This window comes from Lactuca sativa, chromosome 5, assembly GCF_002870075.4.
Source record: "Lactuca sativa cultivar Salinas chromosome 5, Lsat_Salinas_v11, whole genome shotgun sequence".
NCBI classification, from domain to species: Eukaryota; Viridiplantae; Streptophyta; class Magnoliopsida; order Asterales; family Asteraceae; genus Lactuca; species Lactuca sativa.
The window spans coordinates 319,093,697-319,108,786 of NC_056627.2; the positions used below are offsets into that span (position 1 = coordinate 319,093,697).

A 15,090-nucleotide genomic window follows, 5' to 3' on the forward strand; every position below is an offset into this window, starting at 1 on the left:
GCGAGTTACCCCCAAAATACCAACCACATATACCATACACATAACATATCATATCATAACAGAAAAGCCATGCACTTCGGGTCTACTGTGTGACTGGTCCGCCGCACCGGGCCTTCAGTCCACCTGGTCCACCCTTCGAGTCTAGCCATATACATCGAGTCTGCAGTGTGGTTGGTCCGCCCGCACCGAGCCTTCAACCCACCTGGTCCACTATGTGAGTCTACATTATGACTGGTCCGCCCGCACCGGGCCTTCATTCGGCATGGTCCACTCTCCGAGCCTCGGCATGTCAGGTCCGCCCTCGCGGGGCCTACAGCCTATCCGGACCACTCGCTGGGCCTTCGGAATATCCGGTCCGCCCTGGGTATGTTGGCCTACAGCACAAAGTAGGATCCGCCTCAACCCAACCCCAGTCAACCAACCATGTGCACATAAACATATAATCATATAGCAATTTCATCACTAACCGACCGATCTAGCAGATCACACACATAGCACACTCTAACCAAGATACCAACCTAACCGGTCACTAACATAATATCATCCTATATATACCAGGATTCCGACCTTAACCAGGTCTCTAACATACACCATCCTAACTACCAGGATGCAAACATATAGCAAAGCAATAACGTAACAACTACCCGGATTTCCATCCGATAAAGGGCCGGCCTTGGTGCCTTAGACCCTGTTGGTATAGTGAGGATAACTCACCTCGCAACTGCTGACTGAAAAGATAAGATCACACTACTCCAACCTCCGATACAAACTCCACCACTAATCAATACCAAATGGCTGAACTCAATAAATACCAATAATTACCAAAATACCCTTGGAAGTCAACTGGTCAACTCTTGGTCAAAGTCAAAGTCCTCCGTCAAAGTTAACCTTCCTGACTGACTCTACTCGCCGAGTCAACCCGCTGACTCGTCGAGTCCATATGCTCTGAAAACTTCCCATGACGCGACTCAACTCGCCGAGTCGCCCCAAGACTCATCGAGTCCAACAACTCTGAATCCCTTCACGCTCAACTCACCGAGTCATCCCTCGACTCACCGATTCACCGATCAACCAGAAAAGGTTAGGCCCCACGACCAGACTCGTCGAGTCCAAGAACAGACTCACCGAGTCCAATGCAATCTTCAATAGACTCGCCGAGTTGTTCTTCCAACTTGTCGAGTCCATGCCCACCTTCATCCAACTCACCGAGTTCACCCATGGAACTCACCGAGTCTCTTCAGTTCTCATCCCATACAGAGGCTTTTCAAGCCATGCAGGGACTCAAATCTATAGATCCACTCTTCTACAGCCTAGCCCTCACATAAAGTTGCAAACTTTACATGAAACCAAGGAGATGTAAGCTCAAAACACTCTAGGGCTAAGGCTAAGGACAAAAGGGCTTCACCAATAACTCTTAAACATGTACTTTATGACATATAGGACCATCACAAGCCTAGATCTGAAGTAGCATCCTTAGATCTAAGCTTCTATCTCGAATTAGCTCTCATATCAATCACCATACATGAATCCATGAAGAAATAGCTTAAGGAAATGGTTCCTTACCCTTGAAATGAGCCCAACCAACTATAGGTTTCTAATCTTCCCAAGCTTCCTGATACAAGCCTCCAAACCTCCAAGCTTCAATACCAAGGATCCTCCTCCAAGCTTTAATTCACTCACAATGGGGTTTCCTCACGAATTAGGGTTTTCTGGATCTCAAATGGGAAGCAAAGAGGTTGATGGGAAAACATAAGGCTCTTTAAATAGGGTGTAAACCCTGAAAATAGGGTTTCTCATTCCAGCACCGACTCGCCGAGTCTAGCCGCCGACTCGCCGAGTTGGTCACTAAGCACGTGACCAAAATCGCGACTCGACTCACCGAGTCTATCCATAGACTCGCCGAGTCAATCTTCCTCAATTACACCATGAACCCTGAACTTGCACTTCTGAACTCGGGGTGTTACATAAACCCACAAAACTCAAATCCCACCAAACCCTGCAACCTCCCTCCTTCGATTTAATGAAGGGAGACAGCACAAAGTCACATACATAGTGGTTTACGATCGGCCTCGTCTTATCATGGTACACATCCAACATTGGAGTACTCCTTCTCAACAAATACTTACTCAACAAATATGGATTCAATTACCCGATCTTCCTCACCATGTGTCATATGACCGCTTCTTCTTTGCTCAGTTACATTGTCATTGTTTGGATGAAGATGGTGCATCTCCAAACTATTAGGTCTAGGGTTCAGTTTTTCAAGATCTTCGCCCTCAGTTTGGTGTTTTGTGCCTCCGTCGTTTGCGGAAATGTATCGCTTAGGTATTTGCCCGTTTCCTATGTAACTCTCATCCATGTCGTCACCGACGTTGTCATTGCTAGTGGGGTAAAAATACCTAATTTCATTCTCAATTCTCAATTCTCAAAACTCAAAATCCTCATCTGTCTGATTATTTCATTTCGTGATGTCAGAGTGAACCGAGTTTCCATTTATTTGGTTTCATTATTTGTCTTGGCGCCACAGCTTCAAGAGCATTAAATCCAGTGCTTCAAGGAATTTTGCTATCCTTGGAAGAGTAATCTTCTCTTCTTCTTATCGATCTCTTGTAATTGCATCTGATTGATTAGCAACATAACATATTAACATATTGGATTGATTTGAAATATGATAACAGGGAGAAGCTAAATTTCATGAATCTTTTGTTGTACATGGCTCCAGTAGTTGTTGTGATCCTGCTTACTGCAACATTGTTAATGGAAGATAATGTGGTTGGGATTACTATAGCTCTTGCCAGAAAAGATGTCAACATTGTGTGGTGTCTGTTGTTTAATTCCGGTTTAGCCTATCTTGTCAACTTGACCAATTTCTTGGTTACGAAGCATACAAGTGCTTTAACTCTTCAGGTATATAGCAGATTATATGGGGGTATACGGTGGAGAGAGAGGGAGAGAGAGAGAGAGATAAAGAGAGAGAGAGAGAGAGAGAGAGAGAGAGATAAAGAGAGAGAGAGAGAGATAAAGAGAGAGACCCTTTTTATTTTTGTAATTATTAAAATAAATAAATTAATATTAGATTTAAAAAGAAATGAAAATAAATGGAAAAGAAATACCCCAAGGGTATTATAGTCATTTCACTATTCAGAGGGACCAAAAACGCAATGAAACTAGCTCAGAAGAACCACTAATCCAAAAAAGTCGGGGTTTGGACTAAAACCCCCAAAAAATGCATACCACAGGGACCATTTTTGCAATTTTGTCTTATTATTATTATCGAAAATAAATTTTTCCCTTCAGATTATTTTTGTATTATTATTAATGTCATTTAGACTATCAGTGTGTTATTTTTTTTGTTCGACTATCTCTGTGTTGTTTTCCCTTCTGAACTATCTATGTGTTATTTTTCTGTTCGGAATATTCATATATTATTTTTTTCATTCAGACTATTAAAAAACATCTAATCAAATCAATTTTTAATAATAATAATAATAATAATAATAATAATAGTTATAATAATAATAATAATAATAATAAAAGACAACAAAAATACAAAACAAAAAACTAGAAAAAGACAAAATATGTTTAATCAAAAATGGTTTAGAAAAAAAAAAAAAAAAGGAAATGCTTGGAAGAATTCTATGAAGTATGGGGTACATACAACAACACTCATTACAATTATATGTTAGAACTGGATTATGAAAAATAGAATAGAAAATGTAATACTATCACTATCCTTAAGGACAATTAACTCCCACTATAATCGTTGTTAGGCTGGAATGGCTAAGATCCTCCATGGAGCTTCTCGAGTTTAAGAATTACAAGCAATGATTCCGAGAATGAACATTTTCTATGATTATGTTTGAAGTATATGAAAAGTGAAAAATAAAAACGAGGGTAAAACATTTGTTTTTATAGTCGAAATTCCTAACAATTGTGCCTTTCGTGAACAGTCGCAATGCTTCATTTCGGTTTCCCTCCAAAATTAACTAAAAATATGTCAAAGGACTTCAACATAAAATTTATTTTTCCTTTGAATTTTACGACCAATTTTTTTTTAATTAATTAAGAATCATTTGAAATTAAAGACAAAGGGGTTGGTTCACCATAGTATCAATATAACTCATAGATGATAGAACCATACAACATGCTTTTAAAAAAAGAAAATGAGAAACTGACTTGTGAGGGTAATTATATTTTCGTATTATTCACGTTTAGGCAGCTTCTTATTTTTTCTACAAATTTGACCATTTAATTTATTAAATGTGTTTACATATTACCTTCTACAGTTCATTGAAGGTAAAAAGTTGTAACCTTGCTCTTTCATTTGTTAGATCCCTTTTTGGGGAGATTTAGGGCTTTTATAAGCCATTTTGATGACCAACCATGATTGCAAACATGATTGGGGGGTTGGGGCTTCTGAATCAATTCATTAAGGGAGTCACAAGGCAGTTGGGGGCTGCTTTTGCACCCATGAAAGGTCCCATGCATCATAAGAGCTTATTTTATGTCTTTTTTAGCTCAAACTCCCACGCATGCACGTAAAGTTTTGTAACTTTACGTGCTAGAACGATTGTAGGAGCTTGGATCTATCTTTTGATCAAATGTTGCACATCAGAAATCGAGGATATAGAGTGTGGACGTTACCGACTCGGTGAGTCCGTTCCTGGGACTCGACGAGTCCAAGGCTTTGAGTCCCACATCTGTTGAGGTTCAAAAGAACTCAGTTGGGTGTTAGAAGGGTTGTAGCAGGACAGAAAGAGTGACCAAACGCATTGGACTTAGTTTTAGACCTGGAGTTCATGGGACTCGACGAGTGCTAGAACAGACTCGGCGAGTCCAAGGCAATCTCCTTAATATTGAGGATAAACTCGACGAGTTGTTCATACAACTCGGCGAGTCGAGGTCAGACTTGTTCATCAGATGAAGGTGAACTCGACGAGTTGTTCATACAACTCGGCGAGTCGGATGAAGGATCATTCGATGTTCTTATAGAAGAGGAACTCGTCGAGTCATCGCCAAACTTCACGAGTCGAGTCATGGAAGAGGACGTGTAAAGGGTTAGGGACTCGATGATTTTACGGCCCAACTCGTCGAGTCGGGTCAACTTGAAGTTGACTTTGACTGGGACTGGATTGGGGGTAAAATAGTCATTTTACCATAAGAGTAGATGTCAGTTTCTGACTAAGTGTTTTGTGGGGATTGTAGCTGGAGGATTTCCGGAGCAGCAACAGACAGAGACTTCCCACACGAATTATCAGCAGCTACTTGTTCGAGGTGAGTTACCTTCCAGTAGCGGTGGGTCTACGGCCACAATGTTTTCCCACCAGTAGGAGTTATATGTTAGATGATTGTCTTTGTGATATCATTTAGGCTTGCTACTACCTGATATGTTTATATGCTGGCATGATATGTTATATGTGATAGTGGTAGTAGGAGGGGAACAGTCCCCAAGTTCGGTTGTTAGGACCGAAGTCTGATAGTATGTTATGTTATGATATATGTGATAGTAGCAGTATGGGGTGGAATAGTCCCCGAGGGTCGGTTGTTAGGACCGACGGGTAGGTCAGCACCCCATAATGGCTTGCCACGGATAGGACAGCACGCCGGAATGGCCGCACGGGTAGATCGGCACCCCAGAATGGCCGTACGGGTAGGTCGGTGCCCCAGAATGGTTGTACCGGGCAGGTCGGGCACCCCAGAATTGCCCGGCAGTATATATGTTATGTGATTGTATGGTATGTGGTACGATGGGGGAACTCACTAAGCTTCGTGTTTATAGTTTACAGTTTTGGTTTCAGGTACCTCTTCAGCGAAGGGGAAGGAGCTGGAGCGGTAGCGGCACATCATACACACATGTTGGTTTTCCGCACTAGAGTTTCTTGGGATTGTACACTGACATTATTCCTGCTTTTGTGAATGGCTTTCAGACACGAGTTGTGGTGTTTATGAAAAGTTATGATTTGATGGTGTTTTCTTATGAATGTTTTTACAAGTCAATTAATTAGAAACGAAATTTTTGGACTTGAAATTTGGGACGTTATAAGTTGGTATCAGAGCCCTGGTTTGAGGGATTCGGACACACCTTCGGCGGTGTTTGGACTCAAACCAAGGGATTAAAAGATTTTTACAAAGAAAATGATTTTCTGAAAGCTAAGTTAAAGAGTTTTAAGAAAGATCAAGATGTGTGATGTGCGCGACCGGCCGAGCTCAAGTAAGTTTTCCCCAAAGTACCCATACAATGTTTATATTATGTTTATCAGTTTTAGTAGAACAACATGCTAGAATAAGACTAAGGATCTAGGAATGATGCCTTATGTGCCTGCTTTATGTGGTTCAGCTTATGAGGATTGCATGCTAGTATTGAGTAGACAGTAATAGGATAGTTTGTTCAGGTTATGCCTGGTAGTATGAGCTCAGCATTGTATGCTAATACAGTTTCTCACTATGAGAACAGATTTGCTTAAGTAGTTTTCCTGCGTCTGATTGTTGCTTGCTTCGTGCTTTGTGGGACTCGGAATGATGGGAGTTATCCATTAGGTGAATACGTCACGCCACATGTGATCAGGATTGAATAATCTCAGAGTGCTGGATTTGGCCCTATTGCGCAGCTCTTGTTTGAGACTAACCGTTGTGGGGACAAGTCTTTTACTCAAGGGATTATCCGAGCCCCATTACATGTGATGGTATTCAGGTAATGACTAATTGGCATTACTAGGAGGCCTTCAGCAGCTGAGGGTCGGTCTGGGTGGAGTCAGAGATTTTCCCTAGGGTAAGCCTAGGATGAGAATAGCAGAGATCAGCAAGGGAAAAAAGGGACTTGGTGGAGTCAAGGCAATCCTTGAGGAAAGTACGGATAGATGTGGAAGGTAGTATGAGCCCGTACGACTGAAAGCAGAGGATCCGTACCCGAATTGAGGAAGGATGAGGCAAGACCGGGGAACTTGTAGTGGATGTGATCCCTCTTGATGTATCAGCATCACTAACGGTTGTCTCTATTTATTTTAGAATGGTGGTACTACGACAGAGGCCAGTAGTTGGTAGCTCAGGAGAGGGATCCGGTTCGGGTTCAGGCTCCGAACCAGTGGATGAGAGGCTATGCGAGTTCATTGTGTATGAGATCACCAGAGGCATCCTTGATGCGACCCCGGTCGTATTTGGGTAGATCAAGGAAGGGATTGTCGAGCTGATGGAGGTCGCCTTAGGGCGTTTAGGAGTGACATGGCGACCAGCCAGTCGGGGTCCCGCACACTGTCCTTTAAGGACTTCAGGGGCAGTGGTGTGCCAGATTTCCATGGGGCGAAGGACCCCATCGCTGCCAGACGATGGATTGCGGACATTGAGTCTACACAGCTGACCATCTTCTGCCCCGAGGGGTCGAAGGTGAGATATGCAGCAGGGTGTTTGAGAGATAGAGCTAGAGACTGGTGGGAGTCTGTTGGTGACTCATTGGGAGCCTCGGATGTTGAGGCTATGACGTGGTCAGACTTTGTGACCAGATTCAGGTTGGATTTTGTGCCAGCTGTAGAGCTTCAGCAGCTGGCCAGAGAGTTTCTGGACATGAGGCAGACTACGGAGACTGTGGCGGAGATCACCGCCAAGTTCCGGGAGAAGGCATTGCTGGTGCCCCAGTATGCAGGAGATGAGGATATGAGGAGGACCCGCTAGCATGACATGCTGCGATCCGACATTCAGGAGCATGTTAGTTTTTCAGCGTGCCCTACCCTGGATTCCATGATTTCCAGGGCAGGGGAGAAGGAAATCGATCTGGAGCATGTCGGAAGAGGAAGATAGAGGAGGGAAAGACGACTGGGGCTTCGGGGAAGAAGCCTAAGGGATCAGACGGTAGGCCGAAAGGCCAGTCAGGACAGGGCCGCTGCAGGAATTGTGGCAGACCACATGAGGGGGCATGTAGATTGGGATCGTCGGGCTGCTACAAGTGCGGTAAGACGGGGCACTTCAGCAAGGATTGTACTTCCCCTGCACCAGTTATTCGGACGTCTTAGTTGTTGTGTTTCCACTGCAACCAAAGGGGACACAAGAAGGCCAACTGCTCCCAGTTGACAGCATCAGCGCCAGTGAAGGCGCCAGCTCCAGCGACCCTACGGATTACTGATGGCCGGCAGGGCAAGGCAGAGGCTCCGGTGGTGAGGAGTCGAGCATTCCAGTTGACTTCCGAGGAGGCACGTACTGCACCCGATGTGGTGACGGGTATGACTTCTTATTTATGCTTTTATGATAGACTGCTGTGATTTTGATATGTTATGTATGTGCTCTGTTTAGGATCGTTCCATGTGAACAGTATCCTAGTTCAGGTATTGTTTGATTCGGGTACTACCCGATCATTTGTCTCTCTTGCGCTTAGCAAGAAGTTCCCTAAGTCTTCGGGCATGTTGGATTGCTCTCTAGAGGTCAAGATTGTGGATGATCGGTCAGTGTGAGCATCGGAGGTCTTCCGAGATTGTGTTTTGAGATTGTTCGAGGAGCGTTACCTGGTAGACTTGGTTCCCATACCTTTGTGAGGGAACAAGTTGATTATAGGTATGGATTGGTTGAGCCCCAATGGGGCAGTGATAAATTACGTACAACAGTTGGTGCGAGTCAGGGCCCCAGGAGGGGAAGAGTTGGTGATTCAGGGTGAGAGACCACAGTGAGGGCCAGCCTTATGTTCGGCAGTGAGGGCAAGGCGTTACCTTCAGCAGGGATACGTAGGATATGTCGCTTATGTCATGGACACCCGGGAGGCGGGTAAGGCAACAGTGGGTGATGTACCCGTGGTGCGAGAGTTTGCAGACGTCTTCCCCGAGGAGTTGCCTGGGATACCTCCGGAGAGGCAGGTGGAGTTCAGGATCAACCTTGTCCCTTGTGCGGCTCCGATAGCCAAGGCACCATATCGGTTGGCTCCACCTGAGATGCAGGAGTTGTCTACACAGCTGTAGGAGCTGTTAGACAAGGGATTCATTAGACCGAGTAGTTCTCCCTGGGGAGCCCCGATTCTGTTTGTGAAGAAGAAGGATAGGTCGCATCGGATGTGTATAGATTATTGGGAGCTGATCAAGGTAACGGTGAAGAAGCGTTACCCACTCCCGAGGATTGACGACCTCTTTGACCAGCTTCAAGGAGGATCTTGGTTCTCCAAGATTGATCTATGTTCAGGATATCATCAGATGAGGGTCAGAGAGGAGGATGTACAGAAGACTCCGTTTCGGACACGCTATGGCCATTACGAGTTTGTGGAGATGCCCTTCGGGCTCACCAATGCTCCTGTCACATTTATGGACCTCATGAATCACGTGTGTAGACCGATGTTAGACCGGTCGGTGATATTGTTTATTGATGATATCTTGGTTTATTCCAAGATGCAGGAGGAGGACGAGGAGCACCTGCAGGAGGTGTTGGAGACTTTGAGGAGGGAGAACTTGTATACTAAGTTCTCCAAGTGTGAGTTTTGGTTGTGCGAGGTGTAGTTCCTTGGGCACCTCATCAACCAGAACGGGATTTCGGTGGACCCGGCCATGGTGGATGCCCTGATGAGATGGGAGGTTCCGAAGTCTCCATCTGAGATTCGAAGTTTCCTAGGATTAGCAGGCTACTATCGGAGATTCATCCAGGATTTCTCCAAGATTGCCGTACCCCTGACCAGGATAACAAGGAAGGCAGTGGTCTTCATTGGGGGCCTGAGCAGCAGACCGCATTCGAGACACTAAGACATATATTGTGTGAGGCACCAATCTTAGCCCTGCCGGAGGGCATGGAGGATTTTGTGGTGTACTGCGATGCGTCCATCTCAGGTTTGGGCGCAGTACTGATGCAGAGAATGCATGGCATCGCCTACGCATCGAGGCAGCTGAAGCCTCACGAGGCGAATTACCCGATGCATGATTTGGAGCTGGGGGCTGTTGTATTCGCCCTCAAGATTTGGCGTCATTACCTCTATGGGGTTCGGTGTACCATCTATACGGACCACAAGAGTTTGAGGTACCTCATAGATCAGCCGAATCTAAACATGAGGCAGCGTCGATGGTTGGACGTGGTGAAGAATTACGATTGTGAGATCCTTTACCATCCGGGAAAGGCCAATGTGGTGGCCGACGCACTTAGCCGCAAGGCAGCGCCGATTAGGGATATCTGTCTGAGGATGACAGTGGTGACTCCACTGTTGGAGCGGATTCGGGAGGCCCAGCAGGAGGCTATGAAGGAGGAACATCGGAAGAGCGAGCGGATAGTGGGGCAGGTCTCCTCTTTCGACTATGACAACCAAGGATTACTGACACTACACTGTAGGGTGTGGGTGCCGTACCATGGGGGGTGCGCCAGGTTCTGATGGAGGAGGCGCACAAATCCCGATTTTCCATTCAACCCGGGGCGACGAAGATGTATAGGGACCTTCGTCTGGACTATTGGTGGGCCTACATGAAACGGGATGTAACATGGTACGTGGAGCGGTGCTTAACCTGCAGGAAGGTCATGGCCGAGCATCAGAGACCTCACGGCAAGATGCAACCGTTGGATATTCCGTTGTGGAAATGCGAAGACATCCCGATGGATTTTATCACAAAGCTTCCCAGGACCACGCAAGGAGTGGATTCGATTTGGTTCATCGTCGATCGATTGACCAAGAGCGCCCATTTTATTCCGATTCGGGAGAGCATCTCGGCCGAGAAGTTAGCCGACATCTAAATCAGGGAGGTGGTGGCGCGGCACGGGGTGCCAGTTTCTGTGATTTCAGATAGGGATGTGCGGTTCACTTCCAGGTTTTGGAAGAAGTTTCATGACGAGCTGGGTACTCGTCTGCACTTTAGCGCCGCCTTTCACCCGCAGACGGATGGTCAGAGCGAGCCAACCATCCAGACTCTGGAGGATATGCTACAAGCATGTGTGTTGGACTTTGGATGTAGTTGGGATACCTACCTTCCATTGGCAGAGTTCTCCTACAACAATAGTTATCATGCGAGGATTGACCACCCTCCCTTCGAGATGTTGTATGGGAGAAGGTGCAGGACCCCAATATGCTGAGGCGAGGTTAGCCAGAGGGTAATGGGGAGCACTGAAGTAGTGCTCAAGACGACAGAGAGGATTCAACAGGTCCGGAGCAGGCTTCAGACTGCTCAGAGTCGGCAGAAAAGTTATGCCGATAAGCACCGATCAGACCTGGAATTCTAGGTCGGGGATATAGTTCTCCTGAAGGTGTCGCCATGGAAGGGCGTTATCTGATTTAGGAAATGGGTCAAGTTGGCCCCAGGTACATTGGACCGTTCAGGGTTATAGCCCGGGTGGGCAAGGTGGCGTATAGGCTGGATCTGCCAGCCGAACTCAGTCAGATACACAACACTTTCCATGTTTCTCAGCTGCGAAAGTTCTTGGTGGACGACTCAGCAGTGGTACCCTTGGAGGACATTTAGGTTGATGGCAGCCTGAATTACATCGAGTGACATGTGGCGATCCTCGACCGAAAGTTGAAGGATCTGATGAACAAGAGAGTGGAACTCATGAAGGTGCACTGGCAGCACCAGAAGGGCTCGGAATAGACTTGGGAGCCGGTGGACGAGATGATGGAACACTAACCAGAGTTGTTTCAGGAGCAAGCAACAGACTTCTAGGACGAAGTCTAAAATAAGTAGGGGAGACTTGTCGCACCTGGTTCTTGGTACATATTTCTTCTATTTTATCTAAGTATTTTTCATTTTTGGCCTTGGACTCGGCGAGTTGAAGGGCCAACTCGCCAAGAAGAAGTGGGATGGGACACAGTATTTAAGCGATGGACTCGGCGAGTCGGGTCCCGGACTCAACGAGTAGACCCTGTCTAGAGAAAAACCCTAATCCGAGGGTCTGCACCCTATTTAAACAATGTTATGTCGGCTACAACGTCTCTTATGCTCCCAGAACACCTCTCATTGAAACCCTAGCCGTTATTGAAGCAATCTAAGCCTTGTTGGTGGGTTTTGGTGCTTGTGGTCTTAAGAAGGAAGGAGAAAAGCTTGAGGAAGCGAGTAAAGACCAAGGGAACCCGAGTTTTTGCACCTTCTACAGTTCATTGAAGGTAAAAAGTTGTAACCTTGCTCTTTCATTTGTTAGATCCCTTTTTGGGGAGATTTAGGGCTTTTATAAGACATTTTGATGACCAACCATGATTGCAAACATGATTGGGGTTGGGCTTCTGAATCAAGTCATTAAGGGAGTCACAAGGCAGTTGGGGGCTGCTTTTTCACCCATGAAAGGTCCCATGCATCATAAGAGCTTATTTTATGTCTTTTTGAGCTCAAACTCCCATGCATGCACGTAAAGTTTTGTAACTTTACGTGCTAGAACGATTGTAGAAGCTTGGATCTATCTTTTGATCAAATGTTGTTCATCAGAAATCGAGGATATATAGTGTGGACGTTACCGACTCGGTGAGTCCGTTCCTGGGACTCGACGAGTCCAAGGCTTTGAGTCCCACATCTGTTGAGGGTCAAAAGAACTCAGTTGGGTGTTAGAAGGGTTGTAGCAGGACAGAAAGAGTGACCCAACGCATTGGACTTAGTTTTAGACCTAGAGTTCATGGGACTCGACGAGTGCTAGAACAGACTCGTTGAGTCCAAGGAAATCTCCTTAATATTGAGGATGAACTCAACGAGTTGTTCATACAACTCGGCAAGTCGAGGTCAGACTTGTTCATCAGATGAAGGTGAACTTGACGAGTTGTTCATACAACTCGGCGAGTCGGATGAAGGATCATTCGATGTTCTTATAGAAGAGGAACTCGTCGAGTTACCTTCCAGTAGCGGTGGGTCTACGGCCACAATGTCGGCCCACCAGTAGGAGTTATATGTGATAGTGGTAGTAGGAGGGGAACAGTCCCCAAGTTCGGTTGTTAGGACCGAAGTCTAATAGTATGTTATGTGATGATATATGTGATAGTAGCAGTATGGGGTGAAATAGTCCCTGAGAGTCGGTTGTTAGGACCGACGGGTAGGTCAGCACCCCATAATGGCTTGCCACGGATAGGACGGCAACCCGGAATGGTCGCACGGGTAGATCGGCACCCCAGAATGGCCATACGGGTAGGTCGGCGCCCCAGAATGGCCGTACCGGGCAGGTCGGGCACCCCCGAATTGCCCGGCAGTATATATGTTATGTGATTGTATGGTATGTGGTACGATGGGGGAACTCACTAAGTTTCGTGCTTATAGTTTACAGTTTTGGTTTCAGGTACCTCTTCAGCGAAGGGGAAGGAGCTGGCGTGGTAGCGGCACATCATACACACACATGTTGGTTTTCCGCACTAGAGTTTCTTGGGATTGTACTCTGACATTATTCCTGCTTTTGTGAATGGCTTTCAGACACGAGTTGTGGTGTTTATGAAAAGTTATGATTTGATGGTGTTTTCTTATGAATGTTTTTACAAGTCAATTAATTAGAAACGAAATTTTTGGACTTGAACTTTGGGTCGTTATAGCCGTCTTCAATTTCCAAATGAGCTCCAAGCGATCAAGACCCAATTCCCCCTCGAAGTATCACTGATCTTTAAAACTGCTTTGAAAAGGAATATCTGAGAAGCTTCGAATACCCATTTCTACAGTCTCCCCCTTTTATATTCAACAAATGAATATAAAACCCACAAATGATGAGAAACGCTCGAGGAATAAACATGACAACCCCCCCCCCCCCTCGATGTGTGACAATAATGAATCTGCGAAAATCGTCCACCAAAAACAATCACGAAAATCCAAGAAAATTTTCCAAATTTTGTGGAAATTTTGACTTTTGGATAAGAGTTGCAAGAAATTTGAAAACTGGGTGAAAATTGTCAATTTCGCAAATTCCGTAGGGACTCGTTGCGACAAATCAGCTTCAAATGCAAAACTTTACCCCCAAATGCGAAATTGGGCATAAAGTGTTAATTCGCATCAACTGTAAGGACTTAATCCGAAAATTCTTCCCACTTCACAAATTTATACCCCCAATTAAAAAATGGGTATTAATTGTCTAAATTATGAAACTTCAGGTATTCGAATTGAAACAATTTCACTCTTCACAGAAAATAACCCAAATTCGAAATACGGTAAAAACTGCCAAAATATTGAAAGATAAAGGACTTGAACTGAAAAGTGTTGTGTTCTTGCCCAGTTGATCCTGATGCGAACAAGCAGTAGCAACAGTCGAATGCAACCCCAACAATCGATTTGTATCGCAACTGCTTTCAACTCACAAGCAACGTGGTTTTCGACTAGAAAATCCAAAACGAATTCGACTTGTACTCAACACCCAATACCAGTCAAAATTGAGTTCGACTCCAAGTACGTTTCCAGGATGCGAACAAGAACATTAGTTGAATTCAATCTCCACTCTAAATCATACCATACAAATCGAAAGACGTTTCACTCTATCATTTCAAATCCATGTTAAATGCTTATGACTCAAACGAACTCCAATCAATTTCGATTCAATCAGCAACATCACTTAGTGAAATCAAGCAAAGCAATCTTCATTCGAACTCGATTTCGACTCTAATCGACTCCAGTCGACTCCAAAATGCGAGCAGGCAAAGTAGAACAAGATCGAAAATTAACCAAAATTGATTTCAATATGGTTCAATTTCGATTCCAAGCAATCTGCATTCGACTTATGTGGGTTTTGATTAGGGATGTCAAAAATCATGTGGGACCCCGCTCTCGTGGGAGCCCCGTCCCGTTTGGGGGAAGTTTTTCAAAAAAAATCGGGGGTTGGGGCAAGGTTAACCCCCATTTTAATTTCGGGAATAGGACGGGGTAGGCAATCCCGTCCTGAAACCCTCATGGGGACCCCATTAATAAATTACACATATATTTACACATATTAATTATATAAATATAATAAACAATAACATGATTATGAGCTTCCAAAATTCATCAAAAAACATGTTTTTAAGTTGTTAGTATAATGTTTTTGAAATGCTATAACTTTTTTATTTTTAACATGTAAAATTTTGCTATAAATAATTATTTGTCACCTAAAAGTAGCTTCTTTTAGCCTAAATAACTTCTTTTAGCCCAAAAAAGGCAACCCAAAATCAATCGGGGCGGGGGAACGGGGTGGGGGGCGGGGGTAGGAAGGCTGAACATTTCGGGGGCG

General features: G+C 45.0%; 1 pseudogene; it reads left to right on the forward strand.

Annotated features, from left to right (window-relative positions):
* The first annotated feature begins 2,020 nt into the window (after positions 1-2,020).
* On the forward strand, positions 2,021-4,310 carry LOC111890632 (probable sugar phosphate/phosphate translocator At3g11320; annotated as a pseudogene).
* Positions 4,311-15,090: the final 10,780 nt, after the last annotated feature.